General features: G+C 34.4%; 1 long non-coding RNA gene and 1 pseudogene across 2 annotated transcripts in view; both read left to right on the top strand.

The window, feature by feature from the left end:
• LOC306652863 overlaps positions 1–24,194 on the top strand; it is a 325,125-nt gene that overhangs the window by 69,399 nt on the left and 231,532 nt on the right. The window lies entirely within an intron of this gene.
• Positions 5,577–24,194, top strand: part of LOC306652862 (cyclin-dependent kinase 17-like) — a 139,875-nt pseudogene continuing 121,257 nt past the window's right edge. The window contains exons 1-2 of the transcript XR_013766776.1: positions 5,577–5,687; positions 8,936–9,063. The product of XR_013766776.1 is annotated as a cyclin-dependent kinase 17-like (transcript). The remainder of the gene's footprint in view (positions 5,688–8,935; positions 9,064–24,194) is intronic.

Here is a 24,194-nt window from a genome sequence, read left to right as displayed (position 1 = left end):
ATTCCCTCTCTAGGAGAATCTTCTGTTAATATTCCCTCACTAGGGGAATCGTCAGTTAAAACCTTTAGGTAAACGTTTCCTTAAGAAGGGAAACCTTCTCACTAATTAAGCTAGCAAAACTGTCTTTTATTTACCTGAGTGCTCACCAATGCCCAGTTCGATCCTCATTTGATCCCGGTCCGGGGCACCACTTGTGGATTACCGCTGCTCCCAGCCCAGGTTGCTCTAAGTGGCTCGCCGCTGCTTCTTGCTCTTATGGCCTGACCAGCGGGACAAAGACACATAATCTTCAGAAGTTCATGAGGCAGCTTCTGCTTTATTCAGAAAACACCCTCAATATATAAGCAGTCTCATGCATAAGCAACCAGATATGTCCATCCAATCCTGTTAAAGGTCAAGCGATCACTAGCTCGAGCATACATGTAAAGTATGTCCATGTGCTAGACGGCTGAATTGATTATCATACAGCCAATTTTAAACGCTTCCTGTCTCTCCAGGCATAATCAGGACGCCGTTTGCTCTCTGCCAGTTGCCATCTTCAGATGCACGTGGCGTAACCCTGGGCCCCATGTCTCGCCTGCCACAATGTGTATTTCAGTACAAGGCATACCTTCATTTTTTTGGGGGGGTGCTGGGGATTGAACCCAGGACCTTGTGCTTACAAGGCAAGAACTCTACGAACTGAGCTATCTCCCCAGCCCTGACATCCCTCTTTTTTAAAATAGCTATGAATCAAAGATAGTGAACTTACTTTTCCTAACTAGTTAATATTTTAGACTAATTGCATTTTTTCTGAAATATTTTAATATTATTTATTAAAACATGCATAGTTTGTAATCTGGGGAAATGTTTACAATATCTAATTCTTTTCAAGTAGCATATATTGTTTAATAACATTTTCTTTTACCATAGTAAATTTTGGTAATAGAGAAGAAAAAATAAAAACTGTTCAATTTCTTCTTCAATAGAGTTACTTGATATAATACTTGTGGGCATCTTAACAGATGTTGAAGAGATTGCAGGTAGCAAGGACTACCACAATCTGGTATTGCATATTCCCTTGCTTTCATTAATAGCTTTGACAGAAATTCTGCATCATTTTTGGTCAGTGTCTAATAATTTCTTCCATCACATTCTTTCCGTATAGGGTTTAGGCTTGTTGTTAGAATAAAAAGTATTATACAATAAAGTGCAGAATTTTATTCAAAGTACTGGCAAGAATAGAGAATTCTGAGCCCATCATATTTTTAAATGTTTTTTTTAATTTTCAAAAATTAATTCATACCATTTTTAATAAAATTTAAATATAAAATTATCATATTAAGCAGCAATTCCATTCCTAGGGTTATACTTAAAAAGTTGAAACGAGTTTACAAAGTCTTGATCATACTATTTGCCACTTATAACTAATTAACTTTTATTTTTGGTACCAGGGATTGAACCCAGGGGCACTTATACACTAAGCCACATCCTCAGCCTTTCTTATATTTTATTTAAAGACAGGGTTTTGTTGAGTTACTTAGAGACTGACTAGGTTGCTCTGGTTGGCTTTGAACTTGAAATTCCTCTGCCTCAGTCTCTTGAACCACTGGGATTATAGGCATGCACCACTGCACCTGGCCTAAATAACTTTAAAGCATTATATTTTAGTAATATTCCTCCTTAGTAATAGACCTTTGATTGTTTAAAAATTCTTTATATTAAAATCTAAAATTTGGGACAATAAATTCATAATCTCTATAAATAATACTTCTTTTGTTTATTTCACTAATTGACACAGTTTTCTGGATGTCTCGCAATAGGAATATAAGTTCATTTAGGTACGCATTGCATCTTTTATATTCTATAGGATGTTTCATCATAAAGCACATACTAGGTAGTAAATTCATGAAGGAATGGATGTAAACAATCTTGAGATAATTCAAGTCAGCAAATGGACAAAATGAATATATTAGTTTTGTGATTATCTAATTTTTATTACATGAGAAAGGGATATATATTAGCTAAATTAATTTTTTTTTTTTTTTTGCAGTGCTGGGGATTGAACCCAGCGCCTTGTGCTCACGAAGCAAGCACTCTACCAACTGAGCTATATCCCCAGCCCCCTGAAATATTTTTATAAATATTTTTCATAAGAAATTATTTTAAATGTACTGCTTTGTATGAATAGTCCTAGACATGATTTTATATGCAGTGATCTCTGTTACAACTTCAGTTTTCTGCTTTGCTTTCTCAATCGTTCCCATGTGATTCTGAATCTTGACAGTAGGAAGGACATCAGAAAGATGGAAGGTAGTAGAGAGGGTATTTTTGATACTACAGAGAAATAATATTCGAATACCTGTCCTTCAGAAAGGAACCAAATCCCGTAAGAAGGACATGCAGAATTTCAAAATGACTGGCAGCTTAGGGTGGTACTTAATTTAGGATCATACCTCATTAATGCTTGAAATAATCATTATACACTAGTAGAATAATTAGATTATCACCTCAGATGTTACTCTTTTATTATTATGTCCTTTTAAATATCCAGGAAAATACATATCTTAAAGTTTCTATTTATTTTAGGTCTACTTTCCTGATCATTTTTGGTAGTGTCTAGTTTTAAAATTTTCAAAAACTTTTTATTTGCAGATGGGCAGAAGGCCTTTATTTTATTTATATGTGATGCTAAGGAGGAAACCCAAGTGCCTCACATGTGCTGGGTGCACATTTTAACACTGAGCCTCAATGACAGCCCTAGTGGTTTCTTTTTTAAATTTCATGATTGATTTGACTCTTGGAACATGTTATTTTTAAAACATAACAATTCAAAATTTTTTGAAATTTTTTGGGGTACCAGGATTGAATTCAGGGACAATGGACCACTGAGCCACACCCCAGCCCTCTTTTATATTTTATTTAGAGACATGGTCTCACTGAGTTGCTTAGTGCCTTGCTTTTGTTGAGACTGCCTTTGGGCTTACCATCCTCCTGCCTCAGCTTTACAGGTGTGTGCCACCACACCCAGCTAAACACGACAATTTTATTGTTTTGTTAGATAATTATATTTACTGAAGTTTCTGAGCATTTTTATACTACTTGCATTCTTTTTTGCCATGGCAGATTATTTCCTGATGTGTTTCATACAATTTGGGAATATGAACTCATGCAGTTTTTATCTGTGGGTAATGTGTGTAGCCTTTACCTGTTTAGATGTGCCCTTACAGAATGGTGTGCTGTGGTCTGCTCACACTTCGAGATGATTATTAATTTTTTTAGTAATTTTGCATGTTAAACATGGCTATTATTAATTTTTACTCATATGAGCATATAATTAAGGTAAATTCAAAAACAAAAGTAATGAATATGCAAGAGTAATTATTTCTGATTGTTGTAGTGATTTTTCCTACTTTTATTTATGCAGTAAGAGTTATTTCTGTGGCTTATTTATTTCAAAGTACCATGTAATGTGCTACTGCATGTCTTCCCATTGTTACACATTCAGTGTTGCGTTGGTAATGTGAAGTCTGCTATGGAAGACTATTGCTGAAGGAAGTCAGATAACACTACAGGTAAGGGCTTGGATGACTATTGATTGTCTAAACCAGGGACTTTTTAGTACCGTTTTAGGTTTTGTGGACTATAGTCTCTGTTACATATTCTTTTATTTGATTAGTACCATTTAAAATGCAAAAACAAAACAAAACAAACAAAAAAAACCAAAAACATGTTTAGTTCAGGAACCATACAAGAACATTCATTCTTGTATTGGAATCTTGGTCTAGATTTAAGAAAGCAATGTTGAAAGTGTTAGGGAATGAGATGAAATTTAAATTTGCTGAATCTCTAGCTATTATGTGGTAAATGGCACAAAAGTTGAGCAAGTAAGTGTTCTTCCAGTTCTCAAAAACTACTACAGCAAAGAAACCTCTTACCCCACTGACAGATTAGTAAAGTTCTGACATAAACCTGCATTTTTTTCATTTTTCTTCATGGGATCAAAATTACCAATGAGCGGTTGTGTTTGAATCATACTTGTTTGTTAATAACATAATAACTTGGTTGTGTCAGGTAGCATTCAAGTTTTTATTCATAGTCTGAGACTACCAAACTTACCTCATAATCATTTTGCAAGAGACTGGTGTTTCTGTGAGGATTCAGTTACCATTTAGACACCCAAGTCTTCACCTTTTATCCCACTGTGCACCTAAAACCAAGCACTTTCCTGCCAGTATCAGCAACCCCCACCAAGAAAGTGACAGTATGTTTATGCTTCAGAGTTCTTGACTTTTGATTCTCTCTGTTAAATTTGCTTCCTGGGTATTGCCTATACAATCTTGCAACCACCTTTACATATTTAAGCACTATATTTTGATCTACATTTCATTGAGGTAGGAACATATTCAAATGTTGCTAGAAATATAAGCATGTTTAAATTCTTTAACTTTTTTTAACAGAAAAAAATTTGTGACTGTAGATGTATCTAATATCAAATTTTAAAAGATTAGGAATCAATCACCAATACAATCATTTTTGCTGCCAAGTTAATTTTTTGTCTAGATGACAACATAAAATTTCTCCAGAATCACTTTATAATAGAAGTGTATTCCATTATCATTTGCAACTGCTTATGAATATGAATTGAACTTTTTTAGTATTGAGTTACCAAGAGAAAAAATATAGAAATAAGGTAAGTTTTAATATTTATTTGGTAAGAAATGAAAGAATGGACATTTTTTTAAGCTATCTGTTTTATCTCAACTCCCTAAGGTCACCCTCCCAGTAATGGGAACAAAGCCCTTAAAGCTGTTCCAAGAAACAGCCCCAAACAGAGAATAAAAGGGTAAATTGAGCCAGATAGCCAGATAGTGCTCAAACAGTAGGATTACCAGAAACTATTGACCAGAATCTACGCCCTGTTGTAAAACATTGTGAAACATGTTGTATGTTATCAGCAAACCCAGACCCCCTTTGAAATTTCCCGGCAGCTTTGTCCCCCTTTTCCCTTTCATGTGCGACCCCTCCCGATGTGTGGTTTCTGCCTTTATAAACCTACAAGATTTTCTGCTAGGGACTCGACTCCTCAAGTTGGGTCCCAGCGTGCTGGAATAAACACCTCTTGTGGTTTGCATCAAGTGACACCTCCTGCGGTTGATTGGGGTTGCCGTCCATCCATGGGACAGAGTTGGGGTTTCCTTTTTGGGGGCCTTACAGAAACACTTGAGTTTAATTTTCAAAGTACTATTCTTAAGTAACTATTATTCATTAAAAGTTTAAATATATATTTACAGGTTGTAATTTTTATTCAACTCTGGATAATGACTTGAATGTAAGTTCCTTCATAATATTTCATAATCTAAGTGTGTAAAAGATTTTTTTAGTACTTCTTGTTTGAAGGCATTTGAGTTAATGTTTTGATCTCTTATCTGAACACATATGCACCTGACTATAAAAGGCTGTTATGGTCTGATTTTTTTATGTTGGTTATCTACATTTTACCTGCAATGATAATTATATAGTAGGAGAAAATAAACATTTATTAAGTTAAACATTGTCTAATTTTCCAATACAGATATTTTTCACAATGTGTAAAAATGGGATCAGATGTTCAGAGTGACCAAGCTTCTGGGAAGTCATTTGATGAAGTCCAGTCACCTACAGGTGTTTGTCTCAGAAATCATAAACATAGATGGATCTCAATGGAGGCAACACTTTAAAAATATATAAATATACATTTATAAGTTTGATTTGTGTATAAACACACACATACATGTATACATATATATCAAGCAAATAAAGCAATTTGAAAATTTTCATGAAGAGAGCTGTTATATCAGTGAGTTGTATTCTTAATATTTCCTTTTTCCTAATTACTATTCCAAGGCAAGTATACATTAATCATAGTATTCTGTATTCACAGAATAAAGAATATTCATTTTAAGTTCCCTGTTGTGGAAAAGTTATTTTTTTTAAATTCCAGAAATCTAGACTGACATCATTCAAGAGGGCCTTAACAAAGTCCTATTTTCAGAATATGTGATTTCATTTATATCTCTGTGAGATTCCTTTGAATACTTCATATTCAGATTTTAAGAGAGAAAAATAAAATAGACACCACCTTTTTTCCTCCTTGTTTTATAAGTATCAGTAACATTTCCTTTATGGTTCATGGCACCTAGAAATCTCTATTGTCCATAGAAAATTATTTCTCCTTGTAAGTTATGCAACATATTTCTTTTTTTAATCAATGGGATATTATAACTTTGAAGACAGAAATTATGACTATTATCATTTTAGTATGTACTATATATTACTTTTTTCTACAAAAAATGAAATCTTTAAAAATAGAAGTTTGTTTCTTTTCTTGTAGCTGTAGAGACAATGAAGATTAGAGTGTCTGTCCTGCTGGTTGATTATATTTTTATTGTTAAAAGATTGTTTCTGAGTTAAGAAAAACAATTTCAGTATTTTCTGTAATAAATTAACACTTTCAACTCAAGATCAACTTGATACTTGTGTAATTATATCAAAATAATATATATCAAAATAACAATAATATTGTCCTTAGTTTTTTTTATAATACTTGTGATTTTATCACAAGTATAAAAGATGTTGGCATTTGGATTTATACGCAGATCATCTAATTCTTTCATTGAATTATATATTTTCCCCACAGAGGTGACATGCTATAGATTATATTTTTTAGTTTAATTCATTTTAGTACCTAGAACAATTTATTTTTTCATTTCTCAATTTGCACATATACACATTTCTGATTCATCATGGCCTAACTGATAATTTCAACTTTGCAATGTTGAAAAATCAATACACGTTTATTAGAACCCATACTTCACATTTTGAATTTTAATCTTTTCCTTGATTGGCATTATGCAGTATGATACTACTTTGTGATGAAATATCACAGCTCCCAGTAAGTCATGAAACCACAGGACTAATCTACAGTACTCTACAGAGTTCTGTGTTGCTAAACTGTGACATTCAGTGAGTTAGATATGTTTAAGTACATTTTCAACTTAATGATATTTTCATCTTAGAATGGGTTTATCAGTACATAATCCCATAATCAGTAAAGAGCATGTACTCTTATTCGAGAATATTTTTGGAGTTTTTTTGTTTATTGTTCTAGATGAGTTTTAGGCATTTCATTGTTTGTGGAAAAATAATCTTGGTATTTGATTTGGGTTATATAAAATATTAAAATTAATATGGTGATAACCACTATGTTGCCTTGTTTAGGCTAACCATTTGGAATATGGCATATATCTGTGTTTACATCTTTTATCTCTCAGTAAATATTTACACAGTTCCTTTTTTATCTCTTTTGTTTTTTATGATTTTATTTTAAAATGATTTCTTTTTATAGAATTTACATTTCTTGATGTGATGATAGAGGCAAGTTTCTCCTTGAAGTTTGTCTCAGCTCACATTCTATAGTTATGCTAACGCTGGTTACCAGCAGTGAATCCTGCTTCCTCTAATGTTGAAGTTTGAAGGCTAGAAGAGCATGCCAAGAAAAGCATATTAAGCAGGTTTTATTTAAAGGTAATAATACAGAATTTTCCCTGGAGGTAGAAGGGGGCTATGGCCGATTTTCTAAAGTCCCAAGAAATGAGTGCACAATACATCTTTATAGGTGAAGGTCTCTTTTGTTCTCCAGTTCTCTCCACCCTTATTTCTCCTTCCTGCCTGCATGATTGGGCCTGGTTTTGCAGGTGAGATAAATAAAGTGAGAAGCAGATGGGACAGGGTGAGGGCCAAAGTGATTCAGCCAAGCAAGGGTCCTGGAGGCATTAATTAGCAGCTCCTTGCTTGCAGTCCTTGATAAAAGCAAGTAAATTTGTTAATCAATGGGCTCCAGAGATCATTGACATTCCATTCTCCCTGGGGCAGTCTCCAACTTCCAAAAGCAGATGGATTTATGGCTTCCATTTCCTGGATTTGACCTCATACCCTATTTCTACACTAACTGCCTGTCCCCATTTCTGGCTTCAGTTAAATGAAATAGAACAACTTCTACTTCTAGTGTAAGGCCCCCGAAAAGGAAACTCCAACTCTGTCCCATGGATCGATGGAAACCCCAATCAACCGCAGGAGGCTTCACTTGATGCAAACCACAAGAGGTGTTTATTCCAGCGCGCTGAGACCCGACTCATGACTGATGCAGGAGTCCAGGAGTCGAGTCCCTAGCAGAAAATCTTGTAGGTTTATAAAGGCAGAGACCGCACATCGGGAGGGGTCGAACATGAAAGGGAAAAGGGGAACAAAGCTGCCGGGAAATTTCAAAGGGGGTCTGGGTTTGCTGATAACATACAACATGTTTCACAATGTTTTACAACAGGTCATAGATTCTGGTCAATAGTTTCTGGTAATCCTACTGTTTGAGCACTATCTGGCTATCTGGCTCAATTTACCCTTTTACTCCCTGTTTGGGGCTGATTTGGAACAGCTTTAAGGGCTTTGTTCCCGTCACTGGGAGGGAGACCTTAGGGAGTTGACATAAAACAGACAGCTTAAGAAAATGTCCATTCTTTCACTAGTAACAGCAAAAAGAAAATATTTTAATTTTCTTTCACATGTTGTATTTAAAATAATATCTACTTGTTTAATTATTTATATTGATCACATGTTGTATATGCATGTTCCTGCCATATGGTGTAATAATTTTAATGTAAATCCAAGATAAATTTACTTATGCAGTGATCCCAAAATAACTGAGTTTCATTTGTCTTAAATCATTTCTGTAAATCTGCATTATATACCTTTGCTTACACTAGTAAATGTTTTGCCTTCAATATATTATATATAATCAATGTAGGTAACTTTTAAACTGCAGTTAACTTAAGCTAAGTTTTGCTAAAAGATAATACTCTAATGTACATGAATCAAAAGCCAAGTGCCCTTTTTTGTTTTGATTACTTTTTTCTTTTTGCAGGATTTAAGAAATGGTTATTCCTACCTTCTGATATCAGAATACCTGATGGATATCTGCAAAAGTTGCAGATCACCAACAGTCCACCATTTCATCAACCATTGAGCTAAAGGTCCCATAGAGCTTTCTTAGTAAGTTTTTGTATCCTACCTGCAGCATCATATCTGCTTTTTCTATTATCTGAATGTAAACCTTTAAATTTTTGGCAGTTATGGGAATTGAACCCCAAAATTTGCACAAGCTATACAAGCTCTGTCAATGAGCTAAAATGCCAGCCCTTAACTTAATATTATGTACACCTTCTGGGTTTTATCATTTTCCATTCTTTAGGGTTTATTGGAACCCTAAACATGCATGCATATTGGAATAGGATTTAAGCTATATTGTATTTTATTTTTGGTAATTTTTATTGATATATGCTAGATATGCAGGATATGTTCCACATATATCTTCTTAGATGTTCTGTACTAGACACAATGAACATTTGTTAATATATATGGATTATCTAGTGAAACTCCCAAACCATCACCCTACAACTCAATGAGTATCTGCAGTGTTAACATACCTCTATGAGTAGTATGCAGTTGAATATAATTTTTAAAATCCCAGAAAAACCCTTCTATTACCTTTCATTTCATTTAATACCCCTCACCTGTAGCCATGATTCCTCTCTCTTTTATACCAAAGATTAGTTTTACATGCATGTATAATACTATTTTGACCATATTATTTTAAAGTATGTTTTAATACCTTGAACTTTCTTATTCTCATAAATACACATTTTAAATTACCTTTAAAATATTTAATACTTCTTTTCTGATTATTCTTATTTAAACCACTGACCTTTGTGCAATTTAGTATAGAAATATATTTTCAAAAACTTACATAGACATGGAAATGTATATTATCTATACAGTTTGTATGTATGTACATACACATATGTACTAAATGCTTTGCATCTTGATATGATGAAAGTGTACAGTATGCATTTTTTGTGGTTGGTTCCTTTTGCTTTGTTAAGTTTGTGAGTTTTATCTATGTTGTTGCATATAGTGATAATTCATTTTTTTTTGTTGCATGCTGGTTTACTGTATAAATATATTGTACTTTTTTAGTGTATTACACTTTTTCAATTCTGTTGATGGTCATTTTGCTTCTAGTCAGTTTTTTACTCTTATCAAATAGTACTAAAACCATTCCTGTGAATGTTTTTTGCTTAACATATGTAACACTTTATAGCTAGGACTGGAATATTGGAATATATATATATATATATATATATATATATATATATATATATATATATATATATGTTCAGACTTCCTAGAAAATATAAAAAGTTTTCCAAAGTAGTTGTACTAATTTATACTTCCAATATCAGTGTATGATAGTTCTATTTGGTCTTCTTGTCCATTTTTGAGGCTTTTTATTTTTAATTTTAACTTTTCTGGTAAAATAGTGGTCTCTTTGTGACTTTATTTTGAATTTCATTGTCTAAGTTAAACACTTTTAAATATGGTTGTTGGTCATTTAGGTGTCCTTTTTTGTAGATTAATTGCCCATGTCTGTTGCCTATTTCCAACTGGTTTTTGTACTTTTCCTTACTGATTTATAGGAATTCTTACATAAAGGAACTTTGTGAGTTTTGTGTTTTACAAACATCTTCTAGAATGTAGCAATTTTTCTAGCACTAGCACTTGTTATTGAAAGGACAGCTTTTCCTGGTGCACTTAATCTTTGACATAAGTTCAGATGATTGCATATTATATCTTTTGGATGACTAGAGTCCGCTACTACGGATACATGTAAAGCATTATAATAAGTAAAATGGGTAAAAATTAAGTGGTCTGCAAATCATAAGTCTTCAGAGAAAGAAGCACTTGAGATGGTCTTTGAAAGATGAGAAGGAATTTGTCAATTTGAAAATAAGTCTATGAGTGAAGAGCATTCTAAGCAGAGGTAATTTCATGCAGTAAACTCAGAGATCAGAATGTGTATATTATGTTAGAAAAATTGTAACAGATAAGAAGGGTAAATATGTAATAATTTATTTTAAAATAGGATTTGAAAGGATAGGATGAACCAGAGTATAAAAAGCATGAGGTATCCATTCAAGGAGTCTGAACCTCTCACGTAATAAAAAGTGTTTAATTAAATAAGGGCTGACAAGATCACATTTTTCTTTCAAATAATAGCTTCAGGAAAAGTAGACGGTGAAATATAGGGAGAGATAGACAAGAGGCAAGTAGATGAATTAGGAATTTATGCCAAATTAGGAATGGTGTGACCATCATATGGAAATAGAAAGTAGAACACAGACCCTAGAGGTCATGCTGAGAGAAGATAGATAGGACATGGTACCCAGCTGAAATTTGTGTCTGAGGGAGGAACTATTGATGATGACTTCTGTGGTTCTCACAGCTATTTATCTCCTTTCCACATATTATATCAGGGGATTTTTATTATTCACAAAAGCTTCTGTTTTGATTGGATATTCTGAAGTGTATAATTACTTTATTATGCATACATTCTGAGCACATTGACAAAGTGTAACCAACTTGATTTTGGTACATGTCTGTGATTATCATAGTTTTGCACATCACTGCTTAAAACATTTTGAAATATATTTTGTCACTTAATTTTCTGGTCAAAACATTTTTTGACTATCAATTTTTATAAATATTTGTACTTCAATGAATTCTAAATTATATTTGTTTTGATTGGGAGGGTAAGAGTGAATTAATACCATGTGCTAGCTTTTGGGGGGATTATCAAACCCAGGGTCTCCAGCATACTAAGTAAGTGCTCTACCAATGAACTCCATCCCCAACACTTACCATGCAGTTCTCAAAGCTGTTATTTAAAAATAGTTGTCTCTTCCAGTCTATCTGAAACCCTATTATGAATGCTTAATAATTAGGGTTTTTATTATTTTTGTGTGTTCCTGTTGATTTCCCATGCTTTTCGATTTTGAAATGGCTTATAAGTTTCAGATTAGTCATGCAGCTATATTTTGGTTTCTATCCATGCACCCCCTTTTGTTACCATTTACATTACTAAGCAGATTTTTTAAAATATATAATCAAAGTTTTTTTCTTCAAAATGAAAGATCTTTCCCTGTGTTTATATTTGAAGGTGGGAAGTAGGCAAATGAATGTAATAGAGAAAAAGGGGTGGGAAAGGAAAATTATTTTTTACACTTAGAATTCAAATTTACAGATGTCATATTCATCATGTATCTAAAATAAGATATTTTTCTTCAGTGAGGTCCATTCTTCAATATATCAATCTGAATCTTAGACTTTATGTTTGAAGAACAAGGGTGAGGTTAGGAATGGATTGAAAGCAGTTGTCTAAGAACAAATAATTCTTCACAGATATTTTTAAAAGTTCAGGTTTCCATGGAAAACGTATACTTCATCTTAGATGGGAATTAAAAAAATGAATCCTAGAATTCATTTTTGCTAGAGGGAGTGACAAGGAAGGCTGATGGGATCTATAAATCCATGGTCATCTACATCAAATGGACCCTCACTTTTGCATATTGCACTGTCTTATTCTAGGCAAAGATTTGATCCCTTCTACATAATAGAACAAATGCTGTAAACATGAAACTCCCCCACTTTCTGAAATATAATCATGTAAATCTGTCTACACTTACTGTCTACTTTTCAATCACATTGCCCTTTTGTCCCATCTCATCTGCTCAGGATTATTGGAATATCTGTTATACCTATAAAACTCTTTTATATTCAGTCTCCCTTTTTATCTTCATCCTTCAAATTGACTTTCTATTTAAATAAACTTAATTTTACATAAGCATAAAAATTGGAAAGTAAGTACAGTAATTTTACCTTATACACAGTTATTCCTATTATTAGTAGAATGTTACTTTAATACATTTTGTACAACTAAGGAACAAATATTGGTACATTACTATTTACTAAACTCCCTAATTTATTTAATTTTTACTAGTTTTTTTACTACCAACTATTTTTGTCCCAGAATCCCATCCAGGATATCATTTTTTATTTAGTAATTATATCTCATATTAAAGGTACTGGTTACTGCATTGGGAAGTGCTGTGCAATACTTACATATGATTGATAATAAATCAATATTCTCTTAACTCAGTTAAATATTAAACTATTGGAAAATCTTATATGCTGATAGAGTTCATCAATTTTGTTGCATTTCCAAAAATACCATACACAGTACAGGTTTCATGAGGCTTTTAAGTGTAACATTAATAGAATGAAAGTCTATATATGAACATGTATCATTATATTAAAATTAGAGGTTAGGTACATTAGAAGTGCTTATTTCTTCCCACTGTGTGGATTTCTCATTCCTTTGCTGATAATTTTTATAAAAAAGATGGCCATAAAAAAAAAAAAAAAAGATGACCAGTAGAATAGGGGTTTTCATTCTTTTTTCTGTCCCAACATGTCAAGGAACAAAATCCATTGCTGTCAAATTGAGCAATTCAGTATTTCTCATAGGGAGGTAAATGGGTGTTTGAGGTAAACTCCTGCTGTCCACAGTGTTTTTCAATACATACTCACCTTTAACATGGCACCTGTAGAACCTCAGCATATTCTTCACCTGTACTAAAGCTAAATTAGAAATGCATCTCCAGCTTACAGTTTGATGACTGTGATTCATGAATTATGTTATTAGAAACAAAGTCAACTAGAAGTCTCATGTTGCACTTACTACTGCTTACAAAGTACACTAAATAACAGGAAGATCGATTACAAGTTGTAATATGTCTTATGTATGTATTTTTTAGTGTTCACATGCTTTTCCTGTAAGAGCTATATGAACAAGAATTTGCATGGTCAAAAAGTGAAGTATTTTCTTAGAAAAATGAAATACAAGAAAAATGATTATCTTTTGTCTGGAAAGCAGAATTAAGGGAGTTTTTAGGCACTGAGATCAATGCCATCACTGGTCGGTCACACTCTCAGAGACAGCTGACGGGTGAGTTAGGCCACCTGCATCATGGAGGTTGCAGGAGGGCACCCAACCCACTTGCCTTGTGGAGCTAGGAAGCGGGCAGCCAACCCACCCAACCACCAGGCCAAAGACAAATGTCATCACTAAGTGACCCTGCCCGACCCTTGCACCAAGGACAGTGCCATCACTGGTTGGTCACAGTCATAGAACGAGCTGGCAGGTGAGTCAGGTCACCTGCATTCTGGAGGTAGCAAGTGGGCACCCAACCCACCTGCCTTGCAGAGCTAGGTGGCGGGTAGCCAACCCACCCAAACACCAGACCAAAGACAGATGCCATCACTGAGTGACCCCGCCCAATCACCACTCTGAGGTCTGTCACCATAGTGGAGCTAGCCGGCAGACAAGACAGCCCTCCTGCATCGCGGAACCAGGCAGAGGCTTCTTTATAGGCTGGTGCAGGCATTTTGAGTTATTCCTGAGGGTGTGGCCGTCATCACTGGAAGGGCAGCTCCCTTCCTGAGACACCTTTAGGAGTCTAGAGCACCTTTGACAAGAACCAGGAGTCAAGGAGAAGAGGTAGTCAGAGACTCGGGACCAACTCACAGCCACCAGATGAGTCTCTCCCACTGGTCGGGCCCCCTGGATGGTGCAGTAGTCCCAAAACGCAGGGAACTTCATGGAATAGAGTGGACCAGTGAGACTCCCATGCTGGAGACAAAAACCCAGTCAACCAGGAGCAATGCAGATGAGGGCTGCACAGTGAGATGAGTCTTCCCTTCTGGGTGAGGCTTTCCCACCAGGAGAGTAGAACCAGAGACACAGGCCCAGATCAGATTGCCCCAGTCTTCAGTCTAGTTCCCCTTTGACTGACCATCAGTCAATGAGTGGAGGTGCCTCTGCTCACTGAGAGGGAATATATATCACCTGAAGGCCACCACCCCTAGAGGGACAGCTTCTTAGTAAAGCACCGCATTATCAAATTCCTCCAAGACCTCAGGCTACTGAAGGCTAAGAGGTGAGTTATTGGAAATCTACTGAGACAATATTAGTCAATAGAGGAAATCTGCAATATCCCAGAGTTTCACTACTAGAGGGGTAGATACCTGAGCAATATGAGAAAACAGGGGAAGAAAATGTCCCGAACAAACCCAGATGCTACATCAATAAAATCCAATGACAGCATGGCAGAATACATGCCAAAAAGGGAGTTCAGAATGTACATAATTAAAACGTTCAGGGAAACAAACAAGAAGATGAAAGCATAAATGCAAGCATTGAATGATGAGATAGAAGAAGAAATGCAGGCATTGAATAATCGCATCAATCAAGAGTTAAAAGAGCACATACAGGAAGCAAATGATCATTTCAATAAAGTTAGAGATATTAAAAAAAAACCCAGAAATCCTTGAAATGAAGGAAAAAATTAATCAAATTAAAAACTCCATAGACAGCATAACCAATCAGATAGAACACCGGTAAGACAGAAACTCAGATATCAAAGACAAAATATTTAATCTTGAAGACATAGTTGATCAAACAGAGAAGATGGTAAGAAATTAAGAACAGAATCTACAAGAAATATGGGATATTTTGAAAAGGCCAAATTTAAGAATTATTAGGACTGAGGAAAGCTTAGAGGAACAAACCAAAGAAGTGAACTATCTATTCAATAAAATATCAGAAAATTTCCCACATCTGAAGAATGAAATGGAAAATCAAGTACAAGAGGCTTATAGGATTCCAAATATACAAAACTAGAATAGACCCACGCCAAGGCACATTATTATGAAAATACATAACATACAAAATAAAGACAGAATTTTAAAGGGTGAGATAAGAAGGAATCAAATTACATTCAGGGGAAAACCAATACAGATATCAACTGATTTTTCAATCTAGAACCTAAAAGCTAGAAGGGCCTGGAGCAACATTTTTCAAGCCCTGAAAGAAAATGAATGCCAACCAAGAATCTTATACCCAACAAAACTTACCTTCAGATTTGATGACAAAATAAAACACTCCCATGATAAACAAAAGCTAAAAGAATTTACAAAAAGAAAGCTGGCACTGCAGAACATTCTCTCATCAAAATATTCCATGAGGAAGAGATGAAAAATAATGATGTCAATCAGTAAAGGGAGAAACTACCTTAAAGGAATAGCCAAATAAAAGGGAAACCAAGTTGTGTCAAAAAACAAAAATGAGTCAAATGACCATGAATACAAATCATATCTCAATAATAACCCTGAATGTTAATGGCCTGAACTCATCAATCAAAAGACAGACTGGCAGATTGGATTAAAAAGAATGATCCAAAAATTTGCTGCCTGTAAGAGACTCATCTCATAGAAAAAGATACCCACAGACTAAAGGTGAAAGGATGGGAAAAAATATACCATGCACATGGACACAGCAAAAAAGCCAGAGTGTACATCCTCATATCAGATAATGTGGACTTCAAGCCAAATTTAGTCAGAAGGAATAAAGAAGGACATTTCAAACTGCTTAAGGGAAGCATAAATCAAAAAGATATAAGAATCATACATATCTATGCCCCAAACAGTGGCTCATCCATATAAGTCAAACAAATCTAACTCAATTCCAGATATCAACTAGACCACAAAAATATAATGCTAGGTGATTTTAACACACCTCTCTCACCACTGGACAGATCCTCCAAACAAAAAGTTGAATAAAGAAACCATAGATATAAATAACAGAATCAATAATTTAGACTGCATGGATATTTATAGAATGTACCATCCAACAAAGAGTGAATACACTTTCTTCTCAGCAGCACATGGATCTTTTCTAAAATAGACCATATTTTATGCCACAAAGGTAATGTTAGCAAATACAAGAAGGTAGAGATACTACCTTGTATTATATTGGATCATAATGGATTGAAATTAGAAATAAATGACAGAGTAAAAAACAGAAACTACTCCAAATCCTGGAGAATAAGTAATAAACTGTTGCATGATGAATAGATAACAGAAGATATCAGGAATGAAATTTAAAATTTTTAGAGGTAAATTAGATTAAACAAATATCATATCAATATCTCTGGGACAGTATGAAAGTAGTACTTAGAGGAAAATTTATTTCATGGAGTACATTCAATAGAAGAAGAAAAAATCAACAAATAATTGCCCTAACACTACAGCTCAAAGCCCTAGAAAAAGAAGAACAGAGCAACACCAAAAGAAGTAGAAGACAGGAAATGGTTAAAATCAGAGCTGAAATCAACGAAGTTGAAACAAAAGAAACAACAGGAAAAACTAACAAAATAAATAGTTGGTCCTCTGAAAAAATAAAAAAAAATTGATAAACCTTTACCCATGCTAACAAAGAGAAGGAGATAGGAAACCCAAATTACTAAAATTCAGAATAAACAAGGAACTATCGCAACAGACACGATTGAAATACAAAATATAATCAGAAGCTATTTTGAAAATTTATACAACAAAATAGAAATTCTCGAATGCATTAACAGGTTTCTAGAGACATATGAATTACCTAAACTGAATGAGGAGGACATACACTACTTAAATAGATCAATTACATGTAATGAAATAGAAGAGGTCATCAAAAGCCTAACAACAAAGAAAAGTCCAGGACCAGATGAGTTCTCAGCTGAGTTCTACAAAACCTTTAAAGAAGAGCTCATTCCAATACTTCTTGAAGTATTTCATGAAATAGAAGAGGAGAGAACCCTTCCAAACTCATTCTGTGAAGTCAGTATCACCCTGATACCTAAAGCAGACAGAGACACATTAAGGAAAGAAAATTTCAGAACAATATTCTTAATGAACATTGATGCAAAAATTCTTAACAAAACTTTAGCAAATCGCATACAAAAATGTATTAGAAAGATAGTGCACCATGATCAAGTGGGTTTTACCCCAGGGATGCAAGGTTGGTTCAACATTTGAAAATCAATAAATATCATTCACCATATCAGCAGACTTAAGGTCAAGAATCACATGATTATTTCAGTAGATGCAGCAAAAGCATTTGATGAAATACAGCATCCCTTTATGCTCAAAACACTAGGAAAAATAGGGATAATGGAAACATTCCTTAACACTGTGAAGGTCATGTATGTTAAGCCCATGGCCAATATCATTCTGAAAGGTGAAAAACTGAAAGCATCCCCCCTGAAAAGTGGAACAAGGCAGGGATGACCTCTTTCACTACTTCTATTCAACATTGTCCTCGAAACTCTAGCCAGAGCAATTAGGCAGACCAAGGAAATTAAAGGGATATGAATAGGAAAAGAAGAACTCAAACTATCCCTAGTTGCTGATGACATGATTATATATTTAGTGGAATCAGGAAATTTCACCAGAAAACTTTTAGAACTCATAAGTGAATTCAGCAAAGTAGCAGGATATAAGATCAATGCTCTTGAATCCAATGCATTTTTATACATGTGATGAATCTTCAGAAAGAGAAGTTAGGAAAACTAAACCATTCACAATAGCTTCATAAAAAAATACTTGGTAATCAATCTAACAAAAGAGGTGAAAGACCTCTACAATGAGAACACTAAAGAAAGAAATTCAAGAAAACCTAGAAGATGGAAATATCTCCCATGTTCTTGGATAGAAAGAACTGATGTTGTCAAAATGACCATACTACCAAATGTGCTACACAGATTCAATGCAATACCAATTAATATCCCAGTGATGTAAGTTACAGAAATAGATCAAGCAATCATGAAATTCATCTGGAAGAATAAGAAATTGAGAGTACCTAAAGTAATTGTTAGCAGGAAGAGTGAAGCAGGGTGTACCACAATACCAGAACTTCAACTATCCTACAAAGCAATATTAACAAATATGGCATGGTATTGTTACCAAAGTAGACAGGTAGATCAAAAGTACAGAATAGAGCACATGGACACAAACCCAAATAAATACAATTTTCTCATACTACACAAAGGTGTCAAAGATATGTAATGGAGAAAAGATAGCCTCTTCAACAAATGGTGCTGGGAAAACTGGAAATCCATATACAGCATTATGAAACCCTATCACTTACCCTGCACATGAATCAACGTAAAATGGATCAAGGACCTTGAAATCAGACCAGAGCCCCTTCATCTTATAGAAGAAAAAGTAGGTCCAAATCTTCAACATGTTGGCTTAGGATCAGTCTTCCTTAACAGGATTCCCATAGCACAAGAAATAAAAGCCAGAATCAATAACTGGGATAGATTCATACTAAATAGCTTTCTCTCAGCAATGCAAAGAGAGAACCAACAAAGTGGGAAAAAATCTTTGTCACTCATACTTCAGATAGAGCACTAATTTCCAGAATATATGAAGAACTCAAAGAATTCTACACAAAGAATACAAATAACCCAGTCAACAAATGAGCTAAGAAAATGAACAGACATTTCACAGAAGATCTACAAGCAATCAAAAAATATATGAAAAAATGTTCGACATCTCTAGTAATAAGAGAAATGTAAATCAAAACTACCCTAAGATTCCATCTCATTCCAATTAGAATGGTGATTATCAAGAATAATAGCAACAATACTTGTTGGCGAGGATGTGGGGAAAAAGGTACACTCATACATTCCACGTGCGGATGCAAATTAGTGCAGGCACTCTGGAAAGCAGTGTGGAGATTCCTTAGAAATCTTGAATGGAACCAGCATTTGACCCAGTTATCCCACTCCCTGGCCTATACCCAAAGGAATTAAAATCAGCATACTACAGAGATACAGCCACAACAATTTTCATAGCTGCTCAATTCACAATAGCCATATTGTGGAACCAACGTAGATGCCCTTCAATTGATGAATGGATAAAGAAACTGTGATATATATTGCCGGGGTCCAGCCCTACAGGAGTCGATGGGTTCCACACTGGTAAACGGGGAGTGGGGAGACAGCGTCAGCGATGGATGGAGAATGAAAGACACAGACTCTAGTTCTGGTGCAATCAATCCCACTTTATTCTGGGGAAGGCTGGGTTTATATACATTTTTCTTCAGGCTATGATGATAGGCTTATGATTAATAAAATCAAAGAAGTTTCCAAAGCATAGGCAGAAATTTTTTTACCAAAAGATTATGAGAAAACAGTAACCTTACAGATTATCCTTACTTAATCACAATTATTTTAAAAATATCTAACTATGTCAATGAGCTAATACAATGTTTATTTCCTTAATATCTAAACTCTATATGACCTAAGACTATTTTTATTACTTTTTGTGGTAAAGCGATAGACAAATAATCTCATGTGACCATCTCTACTAGGTCCTTCTGGTTAATATCTAAATTGCTGAGTTAAGGGCTACAGGAGGGCAGCGGTCCCAATGGTTATTGTGTACCAATGTTTATTATAGGGGTGACATATTTTTTGTAGGAAGGAAGGAATGTTGTGAAACCTTATTTTTTTTTAACCTTACCACCACACATTAACAAAACCATCATCTGGATTAAACCACCCTGTAGGAGACAGGGGGAGATCTATATCTACCTTCTCTAAGGACTTGCCTTTAGTGGGGTACCAGGGCTTGCCATTGATAAAATAAGCTGGTCCATATCTAGTAGCTACTGTGGGAGGTGCTTTGTGTTTACAACTTTGGGAAACATTGTTATATATAAATTTCTGTACCCCAACAGGTTCTGGCTATGCCAGTAAATGCAGTGCTTGATTTTTAACATAATAAAAACATTCTCCTGTAGTGAGGTTAACATCACAGGGTTTCAACATGTGTTTTGTCTCCGTGATGCTTTTCTTGAAATTTGTAGAATTATTCCTATCACCTGTAGCAAGATCCTCAGACTGAAGTGAGTAATATATTATTAGGAAAACTCCACAGAATAACATCCAAGCTAGGGAGGCATACATCTGGCTACAATCCTTTTAGGATGAGTCTCTGCAATCATCCTTGAGTGGAACTCTGTCAAGCACTGCAAGGAGAGCCAGGTGCCCCTGCAATATCCATATATATAATACAATATTACTCAGTTATAAAGAATAATAAAATTATGGCATTTGCAACCAAATGGATAATTTGGACAATATCATGCTAAGTGAGATAAACCAATCTCAAAAAACCAAAGGATGAATGATATCACTGATAAGTGAATAATGACACATATAGGGGGTGGGAGGGGGACAAGAATGGATTAAGGAGGGTAATGAGGGACAAGAGGGGTGGGAGGGAATGAGGGATGAAAAAATAACAGGACCAATCAAAAACTATTGCCCTAGGTAAATGTATGAATACACAAATGGTATGCCTCTACTTCTTGTACAAACAGAGAAACAAGATATATCCCAATGTTTACAATAAAAATGAATTTTAAAAAGGGAGTTTGTATTTTACATTAAAATACAAAGTTCATTGTTATTTTTAGTTATTATTTCTATTTTTATGCAACTTTTAAAATTTCAAAATATTCAAAATAAGGTGCAACTCATTCTAGATTTTGAATTCATGAAAGCAGGGATCATGTCTTCCTTCTTCATTGTGTGCTCAGCACCTAACATTGTGCCTGGTAGATGTTAGATAAATGAGTTTTTCTTCTGTCCTCTGCATAATTTCCACTGGAGAGCATGTAAATAAGCTAGTGATTATATCTATTGCTAATATTGTGTTCAACAGATATAAATGCAAGCAAATTTTTCTAAAAATTCCATTTAAAAATTCATTAATTATAGTAATTATTATTCAGGTGTGATTATTAAAACCTTAAGGTTGGAAATTATTAAAATGGGTATTGCAGTATGCTTTACTCTTTGCATTAGGATCTGATAGTTCACTAACGTAACTGCCTTTTCTTTGAATTCTCCACTTTCCTGCCTGGGTGGATTTCAGTGGTGCTGTTTATATTAGAGTCTGATTATTCAAATGTAACTTCATAATTACAACATAATAATTGTTTTTCTTTATATATAAATTTATTTTTAATTGTCACATAATTTTATATATTTATTGGGTATATTAACAATTCAATACATTTATATATGTGTGCTGAACAGATGAGTGTAACTGGCATATCTATCACCTTAAATATTTATTATTTCTTTGTGTTGGGAACATTCACAATCCCCTCCACTAGCTGAAATACACAGTTAATTATTACCAACCTGTTACTCTTTAAAAGAAAAAAGATTTTTAGCATATTCTCTTATCATTGAATTTCATTCTCTAAAGAGTTGTTCTTGTAGTCTTAAATTTTTCATGTATACTTTACAAGTCATTGCTTACACTGTGTAGTAACCTTTCACGTTTAAAATGATTAATTTATATTCAGTACACTTATATAATCTGTTTTTTCACTTGCATAATCTTTAAAGCAAACTCCATTGTTTTTGTTAAGATCAACAATAGACCAATGTGTACTTCATGTTAAGAACATTCTCATATTCACTAAACATACACACATGAGTAAGAAAATTTCCTTACTAACGAGAAGAAAATGTTTCTAGATCACAGTCATGTCTTCTCACGTACTCTCATCATTATAGACTGCGGAGGTGCCTGGCTTTTCTTGCAGTGCTTGACAGAGTTCCACTCAAGGATGATTGCAAAGACTCATCCTAAAAGGATTGCATGCCAGATGTATGCCTCCCTAGCTTGGATGTTATTCTGTGGAGTTTTCCTAATAATATATTACTCACTTCAGTCTGGGGATCTTGCTACAGGTGATGGGAATAATTCTACAAGTTTCCAGAAAAACATCATGGAGACAAAACACATGTTGAAACCCTGTGATGTTAACCTCACTACAGAAGAATGTTTTTATCATGTTAAAAATCAAACAGTGCATTTACTGGCAAAGCCAGAACTTGTTTGGGCACAGAAAATTATAGATAACAATGTTTCCCCAAGTTCTAAGCTCAAAGCACTTCCCACAGTAGCTACTAGAAATAGACCAACTTTTTTTTATCAATGGCAAGCCCTGGTACCCCACTAAAGGCAAGCCCTTAGAGAAGGTAGATATAGATCTCCTCCTGTCTCCTATAGGGTGGTTTAATCCAGATGATGGTTTTGTTTATGTGTGGTGGTAAGGTAAAAGAACAAGGTTTCACAACATTCCTTCCTTCCTACAAAGAATAGGTCACCCCATAATAAACATTGGTACACAACGCCCTGTTCTGGAAGAAAGAGCTACATAAGAAAATGTAATCTATTCAGTAAAAAAACTTGACCATGAGAACCACTGTGACCACTGCCCTCCTGTAGCCCTTAACTCAGCAATTTAGATATTAACCAGATGGACCTAGGAGAGATGGTCACATGACATTATTTGTCTATCGTTTTACTGCAAAAGTAATAAGAATAGTCTTAGATCATATAGAGTTTAGATATTAAGGAAATAAACATTGTATTAGCTCATTGACAGTTAAATATTCTTAAAATAACTGTGATTAAGTAAGGATAATCTGTAAGGTTACTGTTTTCTCATAATCTTTCGTTAAAAAAAATTCTGCCTATGCTTTGGAAACTTTGATTTTATTAATCACAAGCCTCTCATCAAAGCCTGAAGAAAACCCCGCCCTCCCCAGAATAAAGTGGGAGTGATTGCACCAGAACTAGAGTCTGTGCCTTTCATTCTCCATCCATCGCCGATGCTGTCTCCCCGCTCCCTGTTTACCTGTGTGGGACCCATGGACTCCTGCTAGGGCTGGACCCCAGCAATAGACAATGAGTTTATATAACTTTTGCATGGATATTCATTGTTTTTTTTATATTGGCTTTTGTTTGTTTTCAAAGTAGTGTTATTTTCTCTCAGATAAAGATGACCCAACACTTAAAATTCAAGTTGAATTTGCAGTAGTTTCATATTTGTGAATTTAACCATCTGAACTCCACAGACAGGTATAAGAAAATAATGTCATTTTACCATAGTTTTGTTAACCTTGTAAATATCACTTTTTATATACAGTGAAAAATTATTGAAATCAGACTGTCATGTACCAAAGAGTGGGCTGTTGGCCTCATTATCCATACTGAGGTAAAAACATCTTTATTTGTTTCTGGATAGTGTTGTATCTTGTAGTTTTGCTTCATTATTCTGCACAGCTATTGGTAGTAGAAAACAAGAACTTATTAAATAATTAGTTACATAGAAGACAGTACCTGGGTAGGTAGTGTATGATGATTCTAAAACTTCCTTTCTCTAATTTAATGTTTTTCATGAAAAACATATATGAAGAGAAAAGTTAGCAAAAAAAACCAAAAAGAAGAACTTCTTCAGTCATATAGTAAAATACTATGAGTCGAGTTTTAGTTTATCAAAAATTGAATTAAGCACTTCTTAGTTGGAC

This window comes from Sciurus vulgaris (genome assembly GCF_902686455.1).
Source record: "Sciurus vulgaris genome assembly, contig: HiC_scaffold_624_arrow_ctg1, whole genome shotgun sequence".
Lineage (NCBI taxonomy): Eukaryota > Metazoa > Chordata > Mammalia > Rodentia > Sciuridae > Sciurus > Sciurus vulgaris.
The sequence above is the reverse complement of the archived record's forward strand: the minus strand, read 5'-3'. Positions and strand labels throughout refer to the sequence as shown.